This window comes from Polypterus senegalus, chromosome 3 (assembly GCF_016835505.1).
Source record: "Polypterus senegalus isolate Bchr_013 chromosome 3, ASM1683550v1, whole genome shotgun sequence".
NCBI lineage: Eukaryota > Metazoa > Chordata > Cladistia > Polypteriformes > Polypteridae > Polypterus > Polypterus senegalus.
Genome location: NC_053156.1, coordinates 206384127 through 206410925, shown reverse-complemented (window position 1 = coordinate 206410925; position 26799 = coordinate 206384127).

Here is a 26799-nt window from a genome sequence, read left to right as displayed (position 1 = left end):
ATCATTCAAACTAAAAGTTATTCAGCGTGCTGAGGAAACCAATAATTGTGTGGCTGGTAGATAGTTTTGCGTTAGCGAAAAACTTGCAAGAGATGGAAGAAAAAATAAGTCCTCTCTACAAGCAATGCCAAAGTCTAAGAAAGCATTGCGTTTTAGACTTTCGCCTTTCAGTGGACTGGAAAAGGACTTGAATGACTGGAATGTGGAATGCAGGCAAAATGGATAAGTTGTGACTCATTCAAGCATTCGGTTACGGGCACTTCAATTGGCAAAAGAAGGAAAGTATTTAACGATCGATGGTAAGCCTTTGTTGAAATTTCAAGCATCGGCTGGCTGGTGTACGCGGTTTATGAACAGATATGGGCTGTGTCTTCGTCAGCGAACAAAAATCGTGCAGAAGGTGCCGAAAGATCTAGAAGAAAAGGTCAGTTCCTTTCATAAATTTATTATCAAGCAAAGAAAAAGGCATGACTTTGATCTCAGTAACATTGGTAACATGGATGAAATGCCAATGTCATTTGATATGCCGAGGAATCGAACTGTAGCAGGTATTGGTGAGAAGATCGTACTTATTAAGTCAACGGGCCAGGAAAAAACCCATTTCACCGTTGTCCTCTCTTGCTTGGCAGATGGTACAAAGCTACACCCAACGATAATATTCAAGAGGAAGTCGTTCCCAAAGAAAATAAAATTTCCTGCAGGCATTACTGTTCGTGTACACCCCAAAGGCTGGATGGATGAGGCTGGAACGAAATTGTGGCTTCAAGATGTGTGGGCTAGGCGATCAGGAGCAGGGCAAAGTAAACACCCGTCACTTTTGGTGTGGGATATGTTCCGCGCTCATATATCAGAGGATGTGAAGGATGAAGCCAGGAAAATGGCTACTATGTTAGCTGTTATTCCCGGCGGATTGACATCGATGCTCCAGCCATTAGATGTTTGTTTGAACTAGCCATTCAAGGACAGAGTATGCAGCATGTGGCAGCAGTGGATGTGTTCTGGAGAAGTAAAATTAACAAAAGGAGGGAATTTGAAGAAACCAGACATTGATTTAGTAGCTAAATGGGTAAAGAAAGCTTGGGACTCAATTCCACCAGAAATGATCAAAAAGTCGTTCTTGAAATGCGGCATCAGTAAAGCTATAGATGGATCAGAAGATGATGCCATCTATGAAGACAAAGAATCAGCAGCAGATAATTCAACATTCGGCGACAGCGAAGAGGATGATGTTTATGCTGATGACATCATGGAAGAAAACTTTCACGTGTTATTCGGACATTCTGATGACGAAGAGTCAGACTTTGAAGGATTTGATGAAGACACTTAGGGCCACTTTATTATATGCGAGGGACTTGAATACGAATTTAATTAAAATATTCTAACTGTAAGTAAATGAATAAAAATGTTTTTGGAGTTTTAATTTTGGCTTACTAAAATTCTTCAATGATTAAAATGTTGAAAGTCTGGGCCCAGGTACATTGGGTATAATTATGAAATTCAAAGAATTTGATAGGCTGTCAAGTTTTGCCCTCGACTTATACGCGGATCATAACAAATTTCATAATTTTCGGCTTAAACAATACACTCGACTTATCTGCAAGATCAACGAATAGGCGAGTATCTACGGTGCTCTTCTAAACCTTCAACATTTCTGTAACAAAAATGGAAATTTTTTAGCACCACAGATAAACATATTTGCTAAATTATTTACGTTCCATAAGCCCCTCAATGAGGATCCACAAAAAAGGCAACTGAATATAGTTGCTGCATCACATAAAATAAATATGGAGATTAAGACTAATAATTCAACAATATCAACATGTGAAATTTTGAGTGCTATACATGATTATTCAGCACACAACACTGGACATTTTAAAAGCTAAGCATCAACAGTCTTTATGTGCATTTCATATTATGTCCTATGGAATTGTTATTTTCTCACTTTTGTATAGTTTGAATTTTTTAACTAACTTCTATAGTTAGCAAAGTTTGAAAGGTTGTACCATATGCAACAGTTTTCCTGAGTAAAGACAACCATTTATAATACAGGGTTACATACATATATGTTTGCATATATACAATATTTATGTGTATATATAATATATACAGTATGTATGTACATCAGTATATGTGTGTATATAGAATACATTTTATATATGAATATATATTACAACTAGTAAAATACCCGCGCTTCGCAGCGGTGAAGTACTGCATTCAAATTTTTATTAAGAAGAAAATTAAACCTTTTTAAACTGTGGGACAATATGCTAATAATTATTTGTTAAGGATCTCTTTGTATACCATATTGTCAGTTCGGCCCTCCGGTTGTAAAATGACCAAGCTGTGCGCTGAGCTTACTCTTGAACATGTAACTTACAGTTGGCCATGTGAACAGTAATCTTGTCTCAAATCTCACAGCTTGGATTGCTGCTGTCATAATCGGTTTGAGTTTCATGGTTTGTTTCAATTACGACAGTATTTGCAGGATTTGTTGTGTTGAAGTGACATTTGGCATCTGTCAAGCGTTGTAAGCACACAACCGGTTTCATCGATAAAATCACATCCAGCTTTTGAGAGTTTAAACATTCATAAACATCAAAGTGTCCACTACTGAAATCGTCACCTGTGAATCTAAGATGTTTAAGAGGCATTGGCGGTTGTCGAAAGGTGTAAAATATTTGGCCATTTCGGTACACTTGAAAGCGACAACCGAACAATTCAGCGGCAGCCATCAACTCACATGCAGAACCATAGGTGAAGGGCTTAAGCATTTCACTCTTCTAGTGCTCCTGTGTAGTATAATTATCTCCTGTACCGTCATCAGTCCACACCTTGAACCTGTCCCAGTCATTCAATACATAAGACAGAATGTTCCTCCGGATATCAAGAGCGAGCCTGATATAGCCATGCAATATGTAACAAAGAGAATGGAAAAGGTAGGTGGTATCTCCGGGCATGGAAACCACTCGGTAAGTGACAGTTCTTTGATCGATAGAATTTCTTGAAGATGGGCCCATAAGTAACAAAGACTGTTGAAAAGTTCAATATGGCGGCCGAAAGTGGCATCATACTACCGAAATAAGTACGTACATTGGTTTCAGTTAGTGGAGGGAAGCCGCCTACCAAATTTCGAAAAGATGGGGCCATAAATAAGAAAGTTCAACATGGCGGACGTTGTTGACCGTTATGACCATTACGCGTAGAATTTCGAAATGAAACCTGCTTAACTTTTGTAAGTAAGCTGTAAGGAATGAGCCTTGCAAAGTTCAGCCTTCTACCTATACGGGAAGTTGGAGAATTAGTGACGTTTGGAAAATTCAATATGGCGGCCGACAATGGCGTCATACCACTGAAATAAGTACATACATCGGTTTTGGTTAGCGCAGGGAAGCCGCCTACCAAATTTCGTGAAGATGGGGCCATGAATAAGAAAGTTCAATATGGCGGATGTTGTTGACCGTTATGACCGTTACGTGTAGAATTTCAAAATAAAACCTGCTTAACTTTTGTAAGTAAGCTGTAAGGAATGGGCCTGCCAAATTTCAGCCTTCTACCTAAACGGGAAGTTGGAGAATTAGTGACGTGTGGAAAATTCAATATGGCGGCCGACAATGGCGTCTTACCACCGATATAAGTACGTACATCGGTTTTGGCTAGCGCCGGGAAGCCACCTACCAAATTTCGTGAAGATGGGGTCAGCCTTCTACCTACATGGGAAGTTTGAAAATTGGTGACGTTGGAAAATTCAATATGACGGGCGACAATGGCGTCATACCACCGAAATAAGTACGTACATCGGTTTTGGTTAGCGCAGGGAAGCCGCCTACCAAATTTCGTGAAGATGGGGCCATAAATAAGAAAGTTCAACATGGCGGACGTTGTCGACCGTTATCGACCGTTATGACCGTTACGTGTACAATTTCGAAATGAAACCTGCTTAACTTTTGTAAGTAAGCTGTAAGGAATGAGCCTGCCAAATTTCAGCCTTCTACCTACACGGGAACTTGGAGAATTAGTGATAAGTGAGTCAGTGAGTGAGTGAGTCACTCAGTGAGTCAGTGAGGGCTTTGCCTTTTATTAGTATAGACTAGCAAAATACCCGCGCTTCGCAGCGGAGAAGTAGTGTGTTAAAGAAGTTATGAAAATGAAAAGCAAACATTTTAAAAATAACGTAAGATGATTGTTAATGTAATTGTTTTGTCATTGATATTGAGTGTTGTTGTCATATCTATCTATTTATATATATATATATATATATAGCAAAATACCTGCTATTGGCAGCGGAGAAGTAAAAAGAAAAGGAAACATTTTAATAATAACGTAACATGATTGACAATGTAATTGTTTTGTCATTGTCATGAGTGTTGCTGGCATATATATATAAATATATATATATATATATATATATATATATATACACATCTATACACATATATATACACAGTTATATATATATACATATACACACATACATATATATACATACTGTATATATACATACTGTATATACACATATACATATCTACATATATACTGTATATATACATTTATATATACAAATCTACATATATATATCCACATATATATATATATATTAGGGGTGGGACTCGATTAAAAAAATTAATCCAATTAAATAGAGGCTGTGTAAGAATTAATCTTGATTAACCGTATGTAATCGCACACGTAAATTTGCCCCAAATCGCAAATGTTTTTTTTTTAATTTAAAAGTGTTTTAGTGGGCGACAGAATCAAATAATAGACATGTACATGAATATTCTAAACTGAAGCTGTTTTAATTTCTGAAAAAAAAAGCCTTTAAACTGCATTTGAATTCAAAACAGAAACAAAAATATCATCCCTGGTTAAAATTGGGCAGATTTAAAAATAAAGTGGTAGTTTAAGTACTTTAAGTAGATTTTCAGAATAGTATTGTCTTTAAATAATAATAACCAAAATTTCAACATAAAGTGCAGTTTTTCTTCTTAAAAAAATAAGTCAGAAACATAAAAGGTAATTTGACCAACTTAATCTTTAAACTCTGAGTAACATTAGCCAAAATTATTTTGTACATTAGGCTAAAACAGTGTGATCATTGAACATTTTGTAATTAGATGTATTTTGAATTACTAACGGTCACGGAAGTCCAATGATCCCCAGTAAGAGCCACAAAGTCTGCTTTCTGTAATGCATCTAATTTTGCTTGCTTTTCATTGTGCACAAAACCATGCTTTTATCAAGGCTTCGGGAAGTCGAAATGATCAGTCGTAGGAACGCGCTTTATTCCGACTCTAACATTTTTGTAGCTGTGATGTGTGCATCAGTGTAATGGATGTACCAGGAAATGATGCATTGACAAAAGTTCCGCTTGCTTGGAATTGAAAGTGTGATTAAATGCGTTATTTTTAGCACGCGTTATGGAGTACATGCATCGAAGCTTCTCAGCTGTGCTTGTGCTAATAAAGGGAAACATTTTAAAAATAACGTAACATGATTCTGCGTTAACCGAATATTTTTCATACGTCCCAAACCAAGGAGATGCGAAGGTAAAATGAATCAGTAGCGCGCGTACATACTCAGTGCATCCCCTCTCGGGAATCGAACCTCGAATGTCGGCATCAGAGGCGAAAGACTCTACAATTGAGCCACAGCATGTGGCTTGTCTATGCGAGAGTATGTACTGTAGATAGGGGTATATATATACATTTAAATATATACCCGCGTATCGCAGTGGAGAAGTAGAAGTTATGAAAAAGAAAAGGGAACATTTTAAAAATAACGTAACATGATTGTCAATATACAGTAATTGTTTTGTGAGTGTTATTGAATGTTGCTGTCATCAAGGATTTGATTATCATTATTTCTTTCAATCAGGGTCGTATTTGTACGATGTGTTGTGTTCAAGTTACATTCCGTGTTTGTCAATCGTTGTAAAGATGACAGGTTTCATTCATCGATTCGTTTCTTACTGCATCAATAAACAGCTCGTCTTCTTCTTTATCTGAGACCTGACACACTGCATGCACGGGTTTTTTACACTGTCTTCCTTTAGCGGACATTGACTTTTTCCACCGTGTGCTTTGTTTCCACAGTAGCTGCATTTATGAATATGCTTATCAGACGCTTCATATTTTTTGCTGCCTTTTCAATTGTGTAATTCGGTTTTGTTCAGCGCTTTGGAACTGTTGCTTTTATCTGTGCACTGCGTCAGTTCACGTGAGCCACTCGGTGTACTTGCATCGAAGGTTCCCAGCTGTGCTGGTGCCATCTCGTGCTATGTCCATAGCTTTATTTAATGTTACCTTAGTCCTGGCACTTAAAACTTTCTCTCGCAGTTTCGCTGAGTTTGTGTCAAACACCACCCTGACCATCTCATCTTCCTCTCCATAAGCACAGTCCTTCACCCGTGAATATTTACCCGTGGCAGTTTGCTATTGGATTGCCGCTGACGGACGGCCTTATATGGGCAGGCACTAAATTACACACGCCAGCGGCAGCCTGTCTATGAACTTAATTTAAAGTGTAGGTTTACATCGTGCTTTGTTTCCGAAGTAGCAGAACTCGCTTCTTATTGTTTCGCTGCCTTCTCAATTATATAATGCATGTTTTCTTGAGCGCTTTTTTGAGGTCTTCCTGGTTTTCTATGTACTGCGTGATTACGTGGGAGGCGTGATGATGTCACACGAAACTCCGCCCCCACGGCGTTGAAGCTCATCTCCATTACAGTAAATGGAGAAAAACTGCTTCCAGTTATGACCATTACGCGTAGAATTTCGATATAAAACCTGCCCAACTTTTGTAAGGAAGTTGTAAGGAATCAACCTGCCAAATTTCAGCCTTCCACCCACACGGGAAGTTGGAGAATTAGTGATGAGTCAGTGAGTGAGTGAGTGAGTGAGTGAGTGAGTGAGTGAATGAGTGAGTGAGTGAGTGAGGGCTTTGCCTTTTATTAGTATAGATAAAGCAAAAACACAGATAAAGAGCATGAGATGGTAAACCCTATATACAGTAATTGGTATATGTCCTCTCAAAAAAATACCTGACTGTCTTGATCGTCCAGTCAAATATAATCATAAATACATACAGACTTTTACATATAAGGGGAGACCATTCAGTTCATAAAGCTTTTGTCATTAGGATTGTTTGTCTGTCTTTTCCCTTCAAATTAATCCTATTCAAAACAACCTTTGTGTGAATATTTTCGAATAGAATGAATGCCTCTTTAATCGCAACTCAGTGGTGGCAGCAGGATATTTTCAGACAGGTACTGTGATATAGTTCAATATATGGAGTTACCAAAATTTTACAAGAAATTTACTTGTGCACCTCCAAATATGGACATTATTACAAGACTAAAAGTACAATAGTCAACTATTTCTTGGAGACATGCAAGGGCTTAACATATAATTTAATTCATATATTATATCAGACAGTCCTGAAAACTAGTTTGCAATGCAACAATAGTCTTGCACATTATATTTATCTGTCATTGGGTGTTAAGATCAGATTTGGCAGTACAATTAGATTCATCTAAGTTTTTTACTACTCAGAGCACTTGGTATGTCCTCACCTCAACCTTCCTCTGTCTAATAACTTATGTCACAATACCCACGACTCCAATACATGATGCTTGTATTATAGTGATATTTCCTTCTACTTACCTTTTACCAATTTTCTTCAGGGATAAGTGTACTCATCAGGTTCAATACCGGGTTGGTCTGCTTTCACACTTGAAGATTAACACACACCTAACCACAAAAGTTCTGTATGAAAGACATAAACACATGTTTATGTGTTCCCTAGCACTTTAACCCACACAAGTACCATATGAATAACACATGTACAGTCCTGTTTCCCTAGTACTTGTGGTAGAAATGTAACATCTTATTAAATAGGGAAACATCCTGTAACAGAATAATTCAGTAATTAGGCAGGAGAAAAGCTGCTCATTGTATCTTTTAATTACTCCTCGGCAGAATGCCTTGGAGGGAGCATTCTTCAAAATCAATCCATTACAGCATAGTCAGAATAATCAGAATGGTCAGAGAAACAAAGAATAGAGGTTTATTTTATAAACTGTTGAATTTACAAACAGTGTCAATCAATGCATACATTTTACTCTGGTTGGTTTGTTGGTTTACACCCAAATGATTTATATAAAATAAAAGTCAGTTATATTATATTATAGTTCTTCTTATACCTTTCAGTTGCGCCACCACCTTTGAAATTTCTGTGCATACAACAGCTTTCCATTCTCGTTTATAGGACATCTGATTAGTCATCTATTGCTCTTCCTTCATTTTGTATATTACATCAATGGACCATCTCAGTATTTTCCCTAAACCAATTCTTATATTTCAGTGTACATATTGTTGTTCGCTTGACCTTTATCTGGTTTCCTGGTGTGCCTGAACGAGTTTCTGACATTTATTAAGCCTTTATGCTGTTTCTTTAAGATAAATGCTATGTTACCCTAAAATTATTCTTCCATATATTCCAAGAGACTTACTTATTATAGGCACAAACAACGTACAATGTCCTAGATATATCTCAGACCCAAATATTACATTTGGTCTACAAGAATGTATTCAAACAAACAAAGGCTCAACATCCTTGGCTATGTGCCATTTATCAACCAATGAATGTCTAACTTTAACCCATTATTAGGCAGAGGTCTTTTTCCTCAACCCGTTAAACCTTGCAGCACAGACCATATGGCACTTCCTTACTGCTCCAGGTGCTCAAAAAAAATTACCTTATTACTTCAATCACTCTAACAATGAAGACATAGTATAGAAAGTAAAAAGCCATGGGATGGATATACGGGTTGACACAAAAATAAATATTTTTTTATAAAAAATCAGGTATTTCTCAGAACATTTCCCAAATTTAATCACCCTCAAAATACTCTCCCTGAGATGCAATACACTTGTCCCATCGCTTTTTCCATTGTTCAAAACTGTTCTGAAACTCTTGCAAAGTGTTTGCCTTCAGTGCGTTTGTCGTTTGCCTCTTGATCTCCTCTACATCCTGAAAACACTTTCCTTTAAGGTCCCTCTTCATTCTTGGAAATAAGAAAAAATCACAAGGTGCAAGGTCCTGGGAGTAGGGGGTGGGAAACCATTGTCATCCTGCTTTTTGTGAGAAACTGCTGCACACTCAGTGGTGTGTGGGTGGGACCATTGTCGTGATGCAGAAGCCACTCGCCTGATCACCACAATTTGGGTCGTTTTCTCTGTACTGCATCACGCAATTGCTTGAGCACTTCAAGGATGCTGCCTGGCCAAATGATGCAGAGGACAGTTTAGTACACGCAAATAGCGGCAAACATGGGAACTTAACGCCCTCCAGCCTCCAGAAAAAAATTCTTATTATTTTTGGGTGCCCCTTGTATTAAACAACAAAAACACCAGTTGAGAAAAACATGAAAGAAAATGTGGATAGCAAAATTTGTATATATATAAACATTAGAAAAAGCTTACAAAAAGTTAAAGATGTCAAAGATGAATGTCCCAACCGATATCCATGAGATGAATTAGCTGATGATTAAATGAAAAGGGTTGCATGTTATTGGTGCCCTCTCCTGACGTTGCTCTGTTTTATCCTCTTGATGTCACTCTCACCCTCTTCTGATGTCATTCTTTCTCATTGTTTAGACTGTCATATTTATTTTAAAATTCCATGGGAGTTTCGCACCACTTGATCGTTACATACACCTGATTGACTGGCTGTCAATATGATGGATGAATTTGCTCAAACTCTTTAATCTGTTTGATTATGTCCATTTCCCAAACAATAAAGTTTTTGATGTTTTAAGAACCTTCATGTTCCAACCTGTAAGCCAGTTTAGTAATTTCTAGTCCCACCGCATTTCCTTCTGTTCACAGGTTGTAAAGTAATCGGATACAGTCAGAAGCATTGTTATGTCTTCTTTTCCTAGGCTGTAAACCAATTTAGTTCTAGGTGCCCATCTCTTCACAGATGGAAAAATAATCAAGTGTCATCTTGTCCGGTATGAGAGATGGATGTCTGAAGCGGAACTCAAGTAGCAGCTGTGTTATTTTTTCTCTTTTTTTTATCATCCCGAGGTATCCTGTATTTACTTAACCTGAGAAGGTTCAATTACAGTATATCCAAGTATATATTAAAAAAAAAGAAATAGGGGACAGAAAAATGCGGAAAAGACAGCTAAAGTTCCACCCAAGCCTAGACAGGCATCAAGCCCAAGTTCAAGTTCAAGGTATGGCCTTTCATAAACTGACCTGGAACAGATAGGCAAAAGCACAGATTTCCTGGGTCCAGACGCTACTGCATCGTCTCCAGTTGAGAGCGAAAGTAGGATCAATTGTACAAGTGAAACAGGCCAGGATAGCTTGTCAATTCCAGAAGATTCATTGAAAGTAAAAATGGCCTTACCTTCCACGTTGTCAACCACTCCTTGCGAGACAGAATCATCTGGGCTTGCCACTTTATCCATGGCGCATGGGAGAACACTGAAACAAGCTGGCCAAGCTGAAGGTAATGATCGCTGCAATGGCCACAGCTCAAAACATAATTTAAAGAAAAATATAAAGAAAGAAAGAAATGATATAAGGGTAGAAATAAAGGACATACACAAGACAAAGGGAAAGCTGCATCAGGATATTAAAGGCCAAGAAAAACATTTAAATAATCGCTTCAGGCTGCCTTTAAATGTATCCTAGAAAAAATAGAGGAACAAATACGGGAAAATGCATCTCAGTTGGAAGATGTTAAGCAAAAACTCATGACTCATACTGAAACAACTGAACAACTGGCATCTACTGCTGACAGAAAAACAACAGCTGCAAATCACTCAGAGACAGACTTGCTGCACTGGAAGAATTGTGAAAGTCCAAACCCAAGCCAATAAGATTTTAGCTCAACAAATCCACAAGCAGGAAGTTCGCAATGCAATACCAGCAATTACCAACACAAACAGAGACAAAATCATTGATCATAAAAAAATAATGCACTAATTTAGAGACTGCTATATTCGACTGAGTTTAAAGAAGACAAGACACAACCTAATGCATTACAGATACCACAACTAAATACTTTCAGTGCAGAGGAATTGGATAAATCAGAATTAATAGATGCTATAAACTCACTTCAGAGATGGGAAAGCAGCAGGCCCTGATGGCTACCCTGCCAAATTTTATAAAAAACTTTCAATCAAGCAACATTTACAGAAGCTAGAGACAATAAAAGTCTACCTCAAACTTTTCGTCAATCTTTAATTACTGTCTTTCCTAAGCAAAATAAGGACTTATTACAATATGCATCATACAGACCAATCTCACTTTTGAATAACGATGCAAAGATACTTTCCAAAGTCCTAGCTAAAAGGACTGAGAAAGTGCTTCCTTCGGTAATATCACAAGACCGAACTTGATTTATTAAGGGCAGACACTTAGCTTCCAATCTCCGATGCCTGTTTAATGTGATATATTCACTCACAAAGTCAAACACCCCAGAGATGATATTATCATTGGGTGCAGAAAAAGCATTTAATATGGTTGAATGGAACACATTTTTTACCATATTGGAGAAATTTGATTTTGGCTTGAACATCTGTGCATGGATCAAACTACTGTACACCTGTCCAGAAGCTTCAGTTTGTATTAACATTAATTCAGACTAATTCAAACTACTAGACATGTATGTCCTTAGTCACCACTGCTGTTTGCAATCACCATTGAGCAACTGGCTGCTCACTTTTGAAATGCGTATGAGATAAAGGGGATTATCAGAGAAGTACTTGAACATAAAATTTCTCTATATGCAGATGATATTGTACTGTATATATCTGATCCACAAAATACTGTGCCTGCAGTCCTAACAGCACTTACAGAGTTTTAAAAGATTTCCGGTCTTAGAATTAATTTTAACAAAAGTGTGCTCTTTCCAGTGAATTCTTAAGCACACAATATTAGATTGGACACCTTCCGCTTTTATCTTGCAGATCAGTTTGAATACCTAGGAGTAAACATCACAAGTAAACAAAGCTTTTTATCAACAAAATGTCAATGTCTGCATGGAAAAAATTAAGCAATACTTGCATAGATGGTCTACCCTTCATCTAACTTTAGCTGGAAGAATTAACTTTGTCAAGATGAATATTCTTACTACTCTTCTCTTTCTATTTCAAAACATTTCAATATACATTAATAAATAATTTTTTAAGAAATTAGATCCTACCAAAACCTCATTTATTTTCAATTCAAAACATCCACATATCCTGCAGTACTTCTGTATATTGCTTACTTTGTACCCCAATAAGTACAAGTCATTGCAAATATACTAACAACCCAATAGTGCTTCACTCACTCAGAATATGGAACCATTGTAGAAAGTATTTTAAGATGAGTAAGCTTTTCTCTGTGGCACCTCTGCATGAGAACCACGTTTTTACACCATGTCAAACATCCAGGATTAAATCATTTAGAGATCTGTACATAGACAACATCTTCACATCCTATAAACAATTACACTCCAAATTTAACTTTCCAGCAACACATTTCTTTCACTACCTTCAAATTGGAATCTTTGTTAAACAAACACTACCCAATTTCCCTCACCTCCCACCTACCTCTATACTGGAAGAAATATTGATCAGTCTTGAGGACTCAGACAGCATTTCTGTATTATATGAAAACATTTTAAAGTCCCTCCCTTTCAAAGATCCCAGAGTACAGGAGGAAAAGGATCTCTCACTCAACATTTCAGAAAAGGAATGGAAGGTAGCAATACACAGAATTCACTCGACTTCCATATGCGCAAGGCATACAATTATTCAACTTAAAATTATATATCGAGTGCATCTCTCTCATTTAAAAGATCCAACTTGTGAATGTTGAAATCAAGTTCCAACCTCACTGGGCCCTATGTTGACACAAATTGACATCATTTTGGACAAAATTTTTTAAATGCCTCTCAGACAGCCTGGGCGTCACAATCCCTCCTAAGTTTGGTGTACTTCCAGATGGGCTTAAAGTGGAGAAGGACAAACAAACTGTAATTGCCTTTACTACACTACATAGACTTATCTTGCTCAACTGGAAGAATCCTAACTTACCTCTTTTACATCAGTGGATAACTGATGTTATGTAACACTATAACTGATGTTATATATTATCTAAAATTGGAAAAAATCTCATTCTCACTTAGACAATCTGTATAAAACTTTTTCATAAACCTGGCAGGATATGATAAATAACATTTTAGAATAAGCATTTAAATTGAGGAAGCAAGCAGATTCTCACCCTTCCTTTTCTTTTCTATCTATTTTTATTCATTTACATATTTTTACTGTTATTAAAGACTTTGCTGACCAAGATCTCTTTATCATGGGTGGGGGTCGATTTGTTTCAAACCTATTTTTGTTAAACTTGACTTGCATGTATAGAATGTTTTAGATTTTAATAAAATAAAATAAAAAAATAATCAATACAGCTTGAGGCATCTCCTGTTTATTCTGCTCCATTTAAACAGATGTTACTGTGACTGATGCTGGTGTAATTCACGATAACAGTGTGCTTTGATGTGCTTTGATGTCCTGCCTTCTTAAGTGTTAAATTTATCCTGTTCAAGCAAAATATTAGTTTTAAAGTGATAAAATTTGTTAACTGTCCTTAGATTAAGTTCATCTTTTGTTTGTGTGAGCAAAAAATAAAATAAAAATATAAAATCTACCTGCACTACAATACTTTATCACAGTACTTAATTAATGTCACTCCTGCTTTAACTGAAACAAAAACAAATATCAATTTTGCAGAGCTACTTATGTTCAAAGTGTTCACTTATATAAAATAAAGAAGTGCCATATTTGTAAATCTGCTTTTTGTTGTAATTAACTACAAACACACTGATGATTTCCTCAACATTTACATCCTTTGCTTAGAGGAATTTAGAAGCTATTTTTTTGTCTGAGGTCACCCAATGTGTTGGTTAGCCATTTTTTAAAGTGGCAAAGAAAAATATACTCACAGACTGGTAGGTAGCCAGTAGTATCAGATATGGAATTCATGTTCTGCAATTCAATGAAAAGCTTTTTAGGCTATATGGTGTAGTAAAACTCAGGTGTTATAGTCAATGTCTTTCTTTATTGTTTCTTCCTCTTGGAAAAACATGATATTTGAAGGTGAAAGTTGAAATGAGTAGTAATTTTGATAGTGAAAAACTTAATCAATAACATGTATTGTACCATAATAAACCTGCCCTTAACTGCAAGACAAAAGAGAAGAGTTGTTCATTGTGTTCCTACAACAATTAAAACTAAAGTATACTGACTTTAAATATATTTTGGATGACTTACCTGCATTCCACAAAAGGACATACAATTTTATTTTCTCTTATAGAAACCTGTGAATTGGAATTTTGACTGTTTCACTTAGAACTTGTGCTCTCTAACATACGGCCTTTCACATGTTTTTATTATTTTTTTCCATGGGTATGCAATCACTGAATGTAACAAAATCATTTGAAGCGCTCAAGAGACTATACCCAATCAGACATCAGGAATATGATACAGAAAAATGTACAAAGATCATTTATGAATGTGGATGGCACCTTTGCTTATAATGTTCTGTATGCATTAAAACATTTAAAAACATTGTCAAGGCTTACTTTATATGAACATATATTTTAAGATACATGCTGCATCTAATGTATACCAGATTCTACACAAATTACAATTTTGTGATGCAAAACCTCCATAATTTTAAACTAACTGAAGGTTATTTTTGTGGTCAGAAGAGTCATAAAAAGTGGCCAACTATGACTGTTTCATAAAAATGGACATGCTGTTAACAAATAACATAACACTCTATAATCTTCTTAATCCAATTTAGGGCCTCAGACCACTGGGTGCCAAGTTGTTTGTCTGGCGGTCTATGCACTAAATAAACCATGAAGGAAATCTAATGCGCTGAAAGTCTTGGCTCACTAGCTAAATTCATGTGGTCTCTTAGGATTGTTAATGATCTCAATTAATTCCTAGATATCTTTCTTTGTTCCACACTAAAGAGTGTCAGTTTATCCTGTCAGAGTAGGAGTTCAGTGATGTTCTCATCTTGATAATAGCATCTTATGGTAAGTGTTTGTTTTTTTTTTTTTGTAATATAATGACCAGAACTGTTCATATCATTCCAGATGTGGTATATGCATAAAAAGTTTGAGTATAGCTGCCCATATTTTAATTCTATATTTTTTAAGGATATAACATCACTTTGTGTCTGTTCTTTGGGAAATACAAATGTAACGTCAACATATACTCTTGTATTCCTTTTAGGGTTTTTCACCCTACACATCAGCATTGTCAAATTGTATTTATAGTTTCATTTGGCACTTTAAATGTACTTACATTTAACTACTATGCTTTTCTCAGCCACTTCTAGATTAGTCTAAATTACCACGTATCCCTCCACACATACTTCTAACCTGTGTCCTGCCTCACCATTCCTGCTACTCCATGACTGTTTCACAGCTGTCCCTTCTTCAAGTGTGTGTTTAATTGCATGTTTTCCAGCTTTTATTTTTAATTTTAGTTACATGCTTATATGAAATTGCTGAGAATTTGTATAAAAGTTAATTATACAAAATAGCATTGTTTTGTGGGGTTTGTGCTAGGATATAAACAATTTAGAATTATTTAGAATTTTTAAGGTTCATTATGATTTGTAGTTCACTAAACAGAAACCAGTCAGCTGAAGCCTCATATTCCTTCACTTTGCTTAAATATCACCATCTTTAAAGATGTATGTTTTTGTTTGTGTGAAAAATGCCCAATATTACATCTAATTCTCACTGTATCACTAAAGCATGAACTGGACATGTTTTTAATGAGACTCATTTTGGGAAAAATAGTACTATCCATTAGTCTCTTTCATCTGAAGAAATGTAAAGAATTTTGGCTTTTTCATTAGGATCAAAGAAAGATGAACTTGCTTCTAAAAATGTTTAGTCATTGCTTTAAAATTACACATACTGTACTATAAGCGCTTATAACAATCAAAATAATCCTTTGTGTTCCTTTTAGGATTTTCAATGACATTTTTAAAAATTGTATCTAAACAAGTCTAACACTTTGTGCTACATTATAACCACCTTATTGTGTTATATTGGAATTACAGGGCAAGAGAAAGCGAGGGGGCCAAAGAAGAGGTGGATGGATAAAGTAGAACAAGATCTGAAGGAAAGGGCCTTGACTGGAAAGGAAGTGCAGGACTGAACTGTATGGAGAATGTTGTTCAAGCACAACAACCTCATATAGAAGTTGGGAAAGATGAAGAGGAAGAAGAAGGTTTTGTTATTTTTTTTTTTACCTTGTAAAATATACCATACCATACCATATTTATTTGTTGAGCGCTTAAAAACACAGCATTACAACTGACCGAAGCGCTGTACAGTTACAGCAAGCAGGACTAAAAGCAAAATATTAAAAACAAACATTAAAAGAGAATTAAATAGGTCAGGGGACCAAATAAAATAGAGAAAATAGCAAAAGGCAAGTGGAAAATGAAACAGGTTAAGAATTAAAAGCCAATGTGAAGAAGTGTGTTTTTAGGCGAGATTTGAATGTGGCTATAGTCGAATCTATGTTATATGAATCCAATTCTTTTGGAGGTGATATCTGGCTTCTTTAGTAAAGCTAGGAAAAGCAGTATATATTTATAAAGCTTTAAATATTATTATATTAAGAATTAACAACTACCCAAAATAAATATTCTTATTGTACAAGCTCACCAGGATGCACTGAAGCCGCCTCGGTTCAGGCACTGCCATATTGCCTTCTCTACAGTCATATTATATTATTAGGTTGTTGATCTCACATAAATAACAAAATGGCAGAGAGCCTAAGTCCTTCTCTTGTCCTCATTTCACAGTTTGTACCCTATACTCCTGTTTCTCTCTGTCTTTCTGGTTGCTTCACACCATTAATAACACCCCAATTTTCCTTTCACAATCACAAGTCTATTGCCCTCCCATCTCAAATTCCTCCTGACTCAAAACAGGCAAGTCATACTCACATTCTGTTTTAAGACTTTTGCTGACATCAACCAAAAAGGGGAAAATCTACTACCATGGGTGGAGGGAAGGACAACATCCACCTGGACATAATTACTGCTGTCACCATTCCTACCTATGCAAGCAGTCCAGTGTAACATTTTAACACAAATATTCATTTAAACCCAAGGGGATCTAACATTTTTATACTTGAGCATCAAGGCCTACACATAAGAAACTAATAAAAATGTGAAACATTAGATGCATCAAGTAATTATTGATGATTCTATCATTAATTCTAGTATTATTATTCTAGTAATATAAAGCCATGATGTTATCAACAGGAAGCTGTCAAAGGTGATGTCCTAACATATTCTCACAGTGCCTGTCAGGTCAGTGCTGTTCAGGACTATTGCCCCTTCATTAACATACAAACTTGTGCTATTGTATGTTTTAAAGTGAATTAAAAAAAATGTACTTATTTCAATCAGTAATAAACAAAATGTCTTGAATGTAGAATTACCAGCTTCATTATGCATGTATGTGCAACAATTGCAGTTAAACTACAAAAGAGGGAACTATTTTGTAATGTGCTATTACATCTGATAATACTCATTTTAACAGGCAATATGTACAATAAAAATAATTTCTTTGAATTGGATAGTAGACTTGCAATCTTATTATTTTGCCCTTTTATTTATTTCTGGTGTGCTGGAAACTAGCAGCATGTCCATTGCTGAGTTCCAACTTATTCATGCATCAAGATCTGGTGCAAGAGAGGTAACCAACCCTTAGCGGCAGTAAATCACCTGGCACACACATCCTCCTCACTCATACATGGGGTTATTTAGAGTTTCCAAATAACATAATCTGTACATATTTGGCATTAGGAATATATTAATAAAAAAAAAAACGAACACAAGTGATGGGAATGTGCATACACCATATATACAATGACCTGTATTTAAGTAATGCTAACCTAGAATGAAAAAATCATCAAACAGTACAAGTCTTAAGAAGGTATGATGAGAGAGTAGAGTTCCACTTTAAAAGTTGTTTTATTAGCTTTAAGTAGTTGGTACATTAGTGTTAACCCAATCAGAGGTCAATCATCTTAAAGCCATGCATTCAAATGAAAAGATAATATGGAATCAAGAAGTCTCTTTAATACCCAGTCAGCACCCCTTCCAAAACTATGTAGTGTATAAACTGCACAGTTCATAAAATTTGTAGCCTGGTTTAGCATCCTCATTAGTAAGAAACTAGTAATCAGAACAACTCCAGGTTCCATAAAAGCATAAGAAATAAATATTTACATTAGCAGTGAAATAATTTCACAATTATTTATTTGTTTATGACAAAATGTTCATGAAGTCAATTTTGATGGTTTGTCTCTACTGGGAAGGTAATTTATGATTTTGCAGAGTACAAAAGCTGTTTTCCATTGGAGGATATCAACAAAACATGCTTATCTAGACTAAAAGTAGCTAAAAGCAGATATAGGCAGTTTACATGTGGTGATGTTATAACCAAATCCTGTGTATGAGTAATTATACTTGGTGAAAGCAAAACTATAAATGTTCTAGTAAATGCAATTAATACAATGAACTGTTTTTTTTTTATCCATCTCAGTGAAAAGGTTCAAGCAGTATATGCTGGCATGCTTCTGAATAGACCACAATTAGATATTCCTGACACTCAACCCTAAAACAAAAAGTGGTACAAAGACATGGTTCAACTTCAAATCAAAAAAACATTTAATTGCAATGATTCAATAAGCCTGATAGAATTAAAAGGAATTTTACATTTAGTTTATGAAACAGTGGTGGATAATTTTTAGTTGTTCATCGTAATTCAGCAGTTCTGCAATGGAAAATTACTACAAATATAATTACACACCTAAAAGATTTTTTTTTTTATCTGACACACAGAATGTGGTAGTACATTATTGAATCCAGCAATTCCTCAATGCAAACAAGCAATAGCTTTTATTTATCATTTTTAAAATAGAAGTCCTTGCAATGAATAGTGAGCTTAACTTTTTGTACATGTCTTTTGTCTCACATTATAGTTCTTTACCATAGTGAATTTGTCTACGGAAGTTTATTTATTGTTTTCATGTAAATGAAAAGTTTCATTTTGTTATCATTTTGTTTTTTTTTGTTTATGTGATGCGGTAAATGTGTCACATGACTGCACTCGGTACATCAATTACGCCACTGTTTCTGTCGGTATATATATGGCAACGATCGGTTTCTACGTTATCCCTCAGTTGGATAAAACTATTGTGCTTTGATTTCTAGTGTGATTAGATTTTATAACAACTAGTCTCTATCGTCAGGTTTTCTTTTCAGTTTTGAACTTCTTTTTCCTTTTTGATCCAGATACTCATTTTGTTCTTGTGTTTTGGATGCCTTATTGTCTCTTTGGCTCCAACTCCGATTTTCTGCCAAATATTGCCATCTCCTGGTTATTTTTGTGTTCACAAATATTTTTTGAAACCTACGTGCCATAACGTACATGCTAAATGACAGGAAATCAAGAGCATACAGAATCATAAAAAAGTAAAATAAGTTAAAACAAAGTAAAGACCATGGAAGGTGAGAAGTAGACTTAATTAAGACTAAAAAGAACCTACAATGGAGGGCACAGTGAGGCAGAAAAAAAGTAAAGAACCCAAATCAACATTCTCGCATCTAGTGGATAGATAGATAATATTTCATTTGTCCCCAAGGGGAAATTAATTTAACAGAAGCTCAGAAATTTATATATAAATATTTTAATAAACAATCCTCCCCCCCACCAAAGACACGTAAGAACGTCTGGCTTGGATAATAGAGAGTTGCTGCCTGTCAATAACACTGTTGCATGAGTTAAAAATAAAATAGAACCATAAGGAACATGAAAACCAGATGGAGGCGAAGAACTACTATAGTAGTGAACACTGGGCTTGTCAAGACTTGTGCATTTACACTTCAGTAGCCACAATATGGTAACCTCAGTTTAGTTTATGTCAAATCACAAAGGTAAAAGAGAGAGAAAGGTGGGATGGGGGGAGCTGAAGAGGGGTCAATGCAAATTGTAGCAGGATGGCTAATCCAATTATCTTGCGTACAGACAACAGTGGAGTAAAGAACTCAAATTGGAGTCTCAGAATCCATAAAGGAAAATGGGCGCCCCTTTCAAAACTGAAATGGCTTCAGTGATGGACTGTGAAGAGATGCTGTGAAAACAAGTAAAAGAAGGAAGAGAGGTCAGGCTGGGTCAAATGCGGATTGCATTATTATTGGCTATCTTTGTTCCTGAAATTCACTTTGTTTTGTAAATAAACTGTTAAAGAACACTTTGACGAAAAATGAACATTAGAAAAAGGGAAGTATAAAAACATCTAATATATTTAAAAGCAAAAATAAACAAATCTAAAGAAGAGAGACCCAATATAATGTACATATTAATTTCTAAAAATTGAAAGAAATCTGTAATAGACAAGTACAGAGGACTAATTTTATTGGAAAAAGGGCTAAAATAAAAATATGCTTTTTATTTTTAAAATGCAATATGTACTGTGTTGTTACAAAAAAATGTGTTTTTAATCAAATTTAATATATCAGTAAGCTAAAAAACATGCAGGTAAAGTGTACATAATTTAATGAAAGATTATTCAAGTAACTAGGAAAAAACAGAAAGGAAGCTGGGCTCACCATCAAAAGTTCAAAATCTATATATATAATTCACTAAGGCAAGACAACCATGGAAAGCACGCCGGAAGGGGTGTGGATTCACTAAGCCGCTGACAAGTGAGACACCTATGGCGCACGCAGGAAGGAGCCACGCCCACCAACTCCAAGACCATTGGATACGACTACAACTCGCAGGGCCACGCCCACCAACTCGGACACGACGACACAGAAAAATTGGCGTCATTTATATTCGTCTGTCGTAGAGGCCACATGCAGTGCAGGTCAGGTTAATGTCATGTGCATGTCATGCACCTCCGAGCTACGTTGACTGTTCATAGAGGTATGTTTCTCGCGGAGGTGAATCGCCATATGCAACGTGTGAAACTGTTTGCAAGGGGTATCCCATGGGATCCTTAAAACAATCCTTTACAACTGAGGTTAAAGCACAATGAAGTAAGCAGTCTTTAAAAACCGACTTTTCGGTGACGACGCACGACCGCATGCACCATAACAAACTGTTTTACACGCTACATACAGCTATTCGCATCTGCGACAAACATGCGTCTTCTTAGATGCTCATGCAGGAACACGGAAGACGTTTTCCTGCCCACCAACACTCCTTTTTCACCGGCCTGCGTCTACACTCGCTCTCTAGGCATTCACACTGCCTGCCCATTTGCCCGGAAGCAAAAATTTACCGACCACCCAGTTAGTCCCTTTCGTCTGTGGTAAGAGTCCACATGCACGTCTGAGCCACGCGACGTTTGTTATGCTGCGGGTTCACTATTGTGTTGTATTTTGCTCTCTCCAGAGTTCCATCTTTTCATTCACTTACTGTTGTATTCTCACACCAACCTGTTTTAGACATCCGTGTCTTTCCAGAAGTGTTTAACATTCAATAAATAATTATGCATGAGATTGACCGTGTGTCTACCCAGCGCAGAGAGGCGTGGGTAAGCCGTTGAACCCTATTCGGGCTGCAAGCCGTGGAATTCCCACTAAGTGTGACTCATACGCTCCCACTCATTACATCCCTACCCTTTGTGCACACCCCCCTCCTACCGTGGTCGGGTATCTTGGTGGATTATATATAGAAAAGCAGCCAAAACCGAGGGGTATCCCATGGGGTCCTTAAAACATTCCTTTACAACTGAGGTTAAAACACAATGAAGTAAGCAGTCTTTAAAAACCGAGTTTTTGGTTACGACGCACGACTGCATGCACCATAGCAAACTGTTTTACACGCTACATACAGCAATTCGCATCCGCGACAAACATGCAACAAAAGATTCTCCTGTACTTTGTTCACACCCCCCTCCCACCTCGCTACTACCGTGGTCGGGTGTCTTGGTGGATTATATATAGAAAGGCAGCGAAAACCGCACAGAGCAATGAAAAGTCTAGAGTTAATTCTTTTCATTCACTTTCTATTGTATCCTCAAACCCTCCCTTTTTAGACAACTGTGTCTTTCCAGAAGTGTTCAACCATCAATAAATAATTATGTGGCGTTTGTTATGCCGCAGGTTCACTATTGTGTTGTATTTTGCTCTCTCCAGAGTTCCATCTTTTCATTCACTTACTGTTGTATTCTCACACCAACCCGTTTTAGACAAATGTGTCTTTCCAGAAGTGTTTAGCATTCAATAAATAATTATGCATGACATTGAGTGTGTGTCTACCCTGCGTGGGTAAGCCATTGAACCCCATTCGGGCTGCAAACCATGGAATTCCCATTAACTGCGACTCATACGCTCCCACTGGTTGCGTCCCAACCCTTTGTACACACCTCCCTCCCACCTCGCTATTACCGTGGTCGGGTGTCTTGGTGGATTATATATAGAAAAGCAGCCAAAACCGCACAGAGCAATGAAAAGTCTACGTCAGTCACAGGTACATCTGGACTGTGTAAAGACGACGACTCAAGTGACGAGCTGGAGGTGGGCACATGAGCGGGCAGTGCATACTGGACGACAAATCAGCAGACTAGCATGACGGACGGAGCTGAATGGACGTCCTTCTCCTCTCCTCCCGTTCCACACTCCGCGCCGTGTACCCCCATCCCTCCGTCTGGCAGGAGAAGGCACGAGGACGGTCCGCCAGTTTTCAGTCACGGACAATTGTGTGTTGGTTCGTTCCATGCATTGTTACAATGTTGCTTTTCTTGCTGATTTATTACATTACCGATTTTTCAAATGTTAATTTTCTCCCTGTGCTTAAAAATCATTAAAAAATCGGCCTGATTATGCGGCATATGGTACGCCGCGGGTTGGCTAGTACGGTTATATTTAAGTATTTTCTTCTTATAAATCAGTATGGTAGCAGGTTGCAATGTAGATCTGTAATGAAATAAAAGGACAATAAATTGTTAATGTGTTTATTTTTTTTATTTATCAGACAAAGCTGCAGTTTTATTTTAAACCATACACCATCCTTGACATACATAGTTAAAGAAAGGGTAGTGGAAGCAAACGAAAGATTGAAGTAATTTAGGGAAACAATTATCATAACACAACAGCAGGATAAGACGAACTTCCATTTTAGACGAAATGATTATAATCAGAATAGCATGAAACCTTAGTGATTGTGTAAATGGATTGAACTGACAGATTGCCTGAAATTTCACCTTTTAGGAAAACCTCTTATGCTGGCAGAGTTCACTTTTCTTTCCAGATAATTAAGACCTTCATCAAGTCAAGGGTACTAAAGCAGCAATTAACAATGTAAGCAACATTTATTGAAATACTGAAGCCAGATATTTATTTTTTTCAGTGGAGTAAATTACATCTTAGTTTTACACTATTACAGGAGAATCGGGAAAATTGAAAGCTCTCCCAGTCCAATCCAATTCTCTGTACATCTATTCTCTGAAATGTTTTTTCCAGCTTTTCATAGGCATCAAAAGCCTCTCCATACAGCAATATACAGTATACAAAGCAAGAGCAAAACCTTGACATAATGATGGGTATGATTTGCACACACATACCTGTTCACATAGGCTAATCACCAGGGGACTCATTTATAGAACTTTACATGGATTTGAGCATAAAAATATGCACATCAAAAAAAGAACAGGAAAATGCATATGCCCAAAAAAAATTTTTTAAAACATGGTGTATGCATATTTCTATGCAATTTACACTTTATAAATCAAAATGATTTTGTTAATGTGCGTATGTAAAAGTGCATCAAACACTCCCCTGAAACATCCATATTTGGAGCTTGCTAAACACAAATAACGTAATAACTATAGCTTTGATGGTGTGGTTGTGTTAATTGAAGCAACTTCTCCAAATTATAGCTTTACTCATTCAGTTCACCAAAGCAAAAACAGCAGCAGTTTAGCAAGTATTTACTCGAGCTGATAAAACTGTAAAAATGCTGATTTTGGTACTTTTTCATCTTTCAAATATCTTGTCGTGGTTATTCCAAGGAATGTTGTTCTCTCTTAATGACCATTTATACACCTCCAAAATACAATGCATCTTTTTTGAGGAATTCAAAGGCTTAATAGCTATAATAATAACTAATTAAGACAGTTTTCTAACTGTAGGAGAGTTCAGTTTTAATGTGAGACCTGAAAGCAAGGGAATTCATGCAGTTACTCCACACTTTTGATATTAGTCAGCACATCAGCCAGCCCAATTATCATATTCTTCAGGTATCTGCAATCTTTACTAAACTCTACTATTCCCTGCTGTCTTTTCTGGTTCTTCTGTGATGGCAATCTGCATCACCACCACCTCATCAAGGAACCATGCAGCCACCTCTGATAATGGAATGAAGGTGGGTGCCCCTACTGTCCACAAGACCAACTTTATCAAATTCTATCATGTGAAGTTTGAAAACAAAGAGGACTGATTTAAGAACATTTATGTTAAGTAGAATGCCCAGTGGGGGCTGGGCAATTTTTTGGCCTTGGAACCCTTGCAGATTTAGTTTTATCTCCAGCCTAACTGGAGTTTTTTTTAAACGTTTTCTGTCCTCCCAGTCAGTCCTTTTTAACTTTAAATTTGAAAATAATGACCAAAGATTGGCATTTTGTTTCAATAAAGGTGCTCAAAACTGACAAAATTGGCTGGAAGTGTGATGTGGAAATTGTATATTGCATTTGCAGTAACTTGTTTTTTTCAAGATTGTACTCTAGCAGTGGCAGGAACCACTCTGGACCACCACAAATGTGTATTTCAGGTCCTTGTGATAGTCTATGTTTAGAGAATAACTCTGACCACATAGGATTGTAAAAACATTTGTAAAGTCTCTCAAGCTATCCATAATGACTTCCTCTTCATGGACAATTGTAACATGTACAGTACTACTTGAAGGGACGGCATTATAAAATTCCCATTGTAATTTTCCTTGCATGGGTTTCCAATGGCTCAGTATCCTACAAAAGACACTCAATAAGATTAGATGCTTTAATAAAAGACCCCTTGTCATGGAAATCACATAAACTTTAAGAAAACATCAAGTTCTGATTATATCATGGGATTTGCACCACCATAAAAGTCCAAACTGATCCTAAAATTAAGTAAAACATCATTAAATGAGGAAAAAAAAATGACCAGGATGTTTTTTGAAATTGAAGCATGTTCTCCCATATAGAAGGGAGGGCCCCAAAGAACAGTGGCTGCTCTGTATGCTGTTAAGACTGAAAGAAAAGCAAAAAAAAATAAAGGAAGCTCAATGAAAGGAGGAGGAAGAGATTGCTTAGCTTATGATATACAGATCATACCAAGATGAAACAAAAAAAAACCTGTGTTACACTATAGTAGATACATTTGCAAAATTACTTTATATATATATAGTATATTACCTAGCTGTATATCAGGTTTCTGTAGTAGATTCTCTATGTTCTGTTCTCCTGATTGTTGTGCTTTAACTCTGTACATCTTAAGCAAGCCCACAGCATATACACCCTATGATGAAAGAAGTGTTAACTTCAGATCAATGCAGGTTATGCATATAAATTCTGCATAAACCCATATTTTATAAAGACAGCAAGAGATGACCGAGTTAATGAACTATAAACACCGAGCAATTGTATTTAAGTCATTAAACTGACTTGTGAAATGTAATAAATGTTTTGCCCTTTCTTCAACAAAACGGCTCAAGCCATCGTTTAACCGTGGATACCACTGATTAATCCTGTACAATTTCTGTTCTTCTAAAGGAGAATGTCAACTCTTAGAGTTTAAGACATTTGAGTTAATGTCTATCTTTTTCACCTCTGTATCCATTGATGTTCTTTTTTTCTCAAGGTTTTCTTTATGTAAACCACCATAACGGTCAGGGAGGTAGTTCAGTGTAAATCTCTGGGGTCTCTTTGGGGAAATTCTGGACAGATATTGCCTTGAATGACTATTCACTGTCTTAGTACATCCAGCATAATTGAATTTCTGATGATAATTTGATATCTTAAACTTAAATGTAAAAATGTTTTTTGAGTCTGACAAGACTATTGATGACATGCTTTCAGTGTCCAGAGTTGAATCAGACACCGAGTACCTACTGATATTGTGTTTAAAATAACTTCCCAGTGGCTTTTCAAAGTAGCTTTTTCCGGTGACAGCTTTGTGGTGTCGTGCAAATTGCAAAGTTGATGATTGAAGTCAGGGACTTCATACTGAATGAAAAAGCTCTTCTCAAACTCCTTGGTGGATGCGATAGGAATAGACAGTTTCCTGATGTAAGAAGAGAGAATGACTGGAAGCAACATAGCAACCTGTAAGTGGGCAAAAGAAAGTTTTTAATAATCCTTCTTCTTCTTCTTCTTTTGGCTGCTCCCTTAGGGGTTGCCCAGTGGATCATATTCTTCCATATCTTTCTGTCCTCTGCATCTTGTTCTGTTACATCCTCACCATTCCACTGACCTCCCTCTCATTTACACACATGTATTCTGTCTTATTCCTACTGACCTTCATTCCTCTCCTCTCTAGAGCATATTTCCACCTCTCCAGGGTCTCTTCAACCTGCTCCCTACTATCGCTACAGATCACAATGTCATCAGCAAACATCATAGTCCAAGGGGACTCCTGTCTAATCTTGTCTGTCAACCTGTCCATCACCACTGCAAATAAGAAAGGGCTCAAAGCCGAT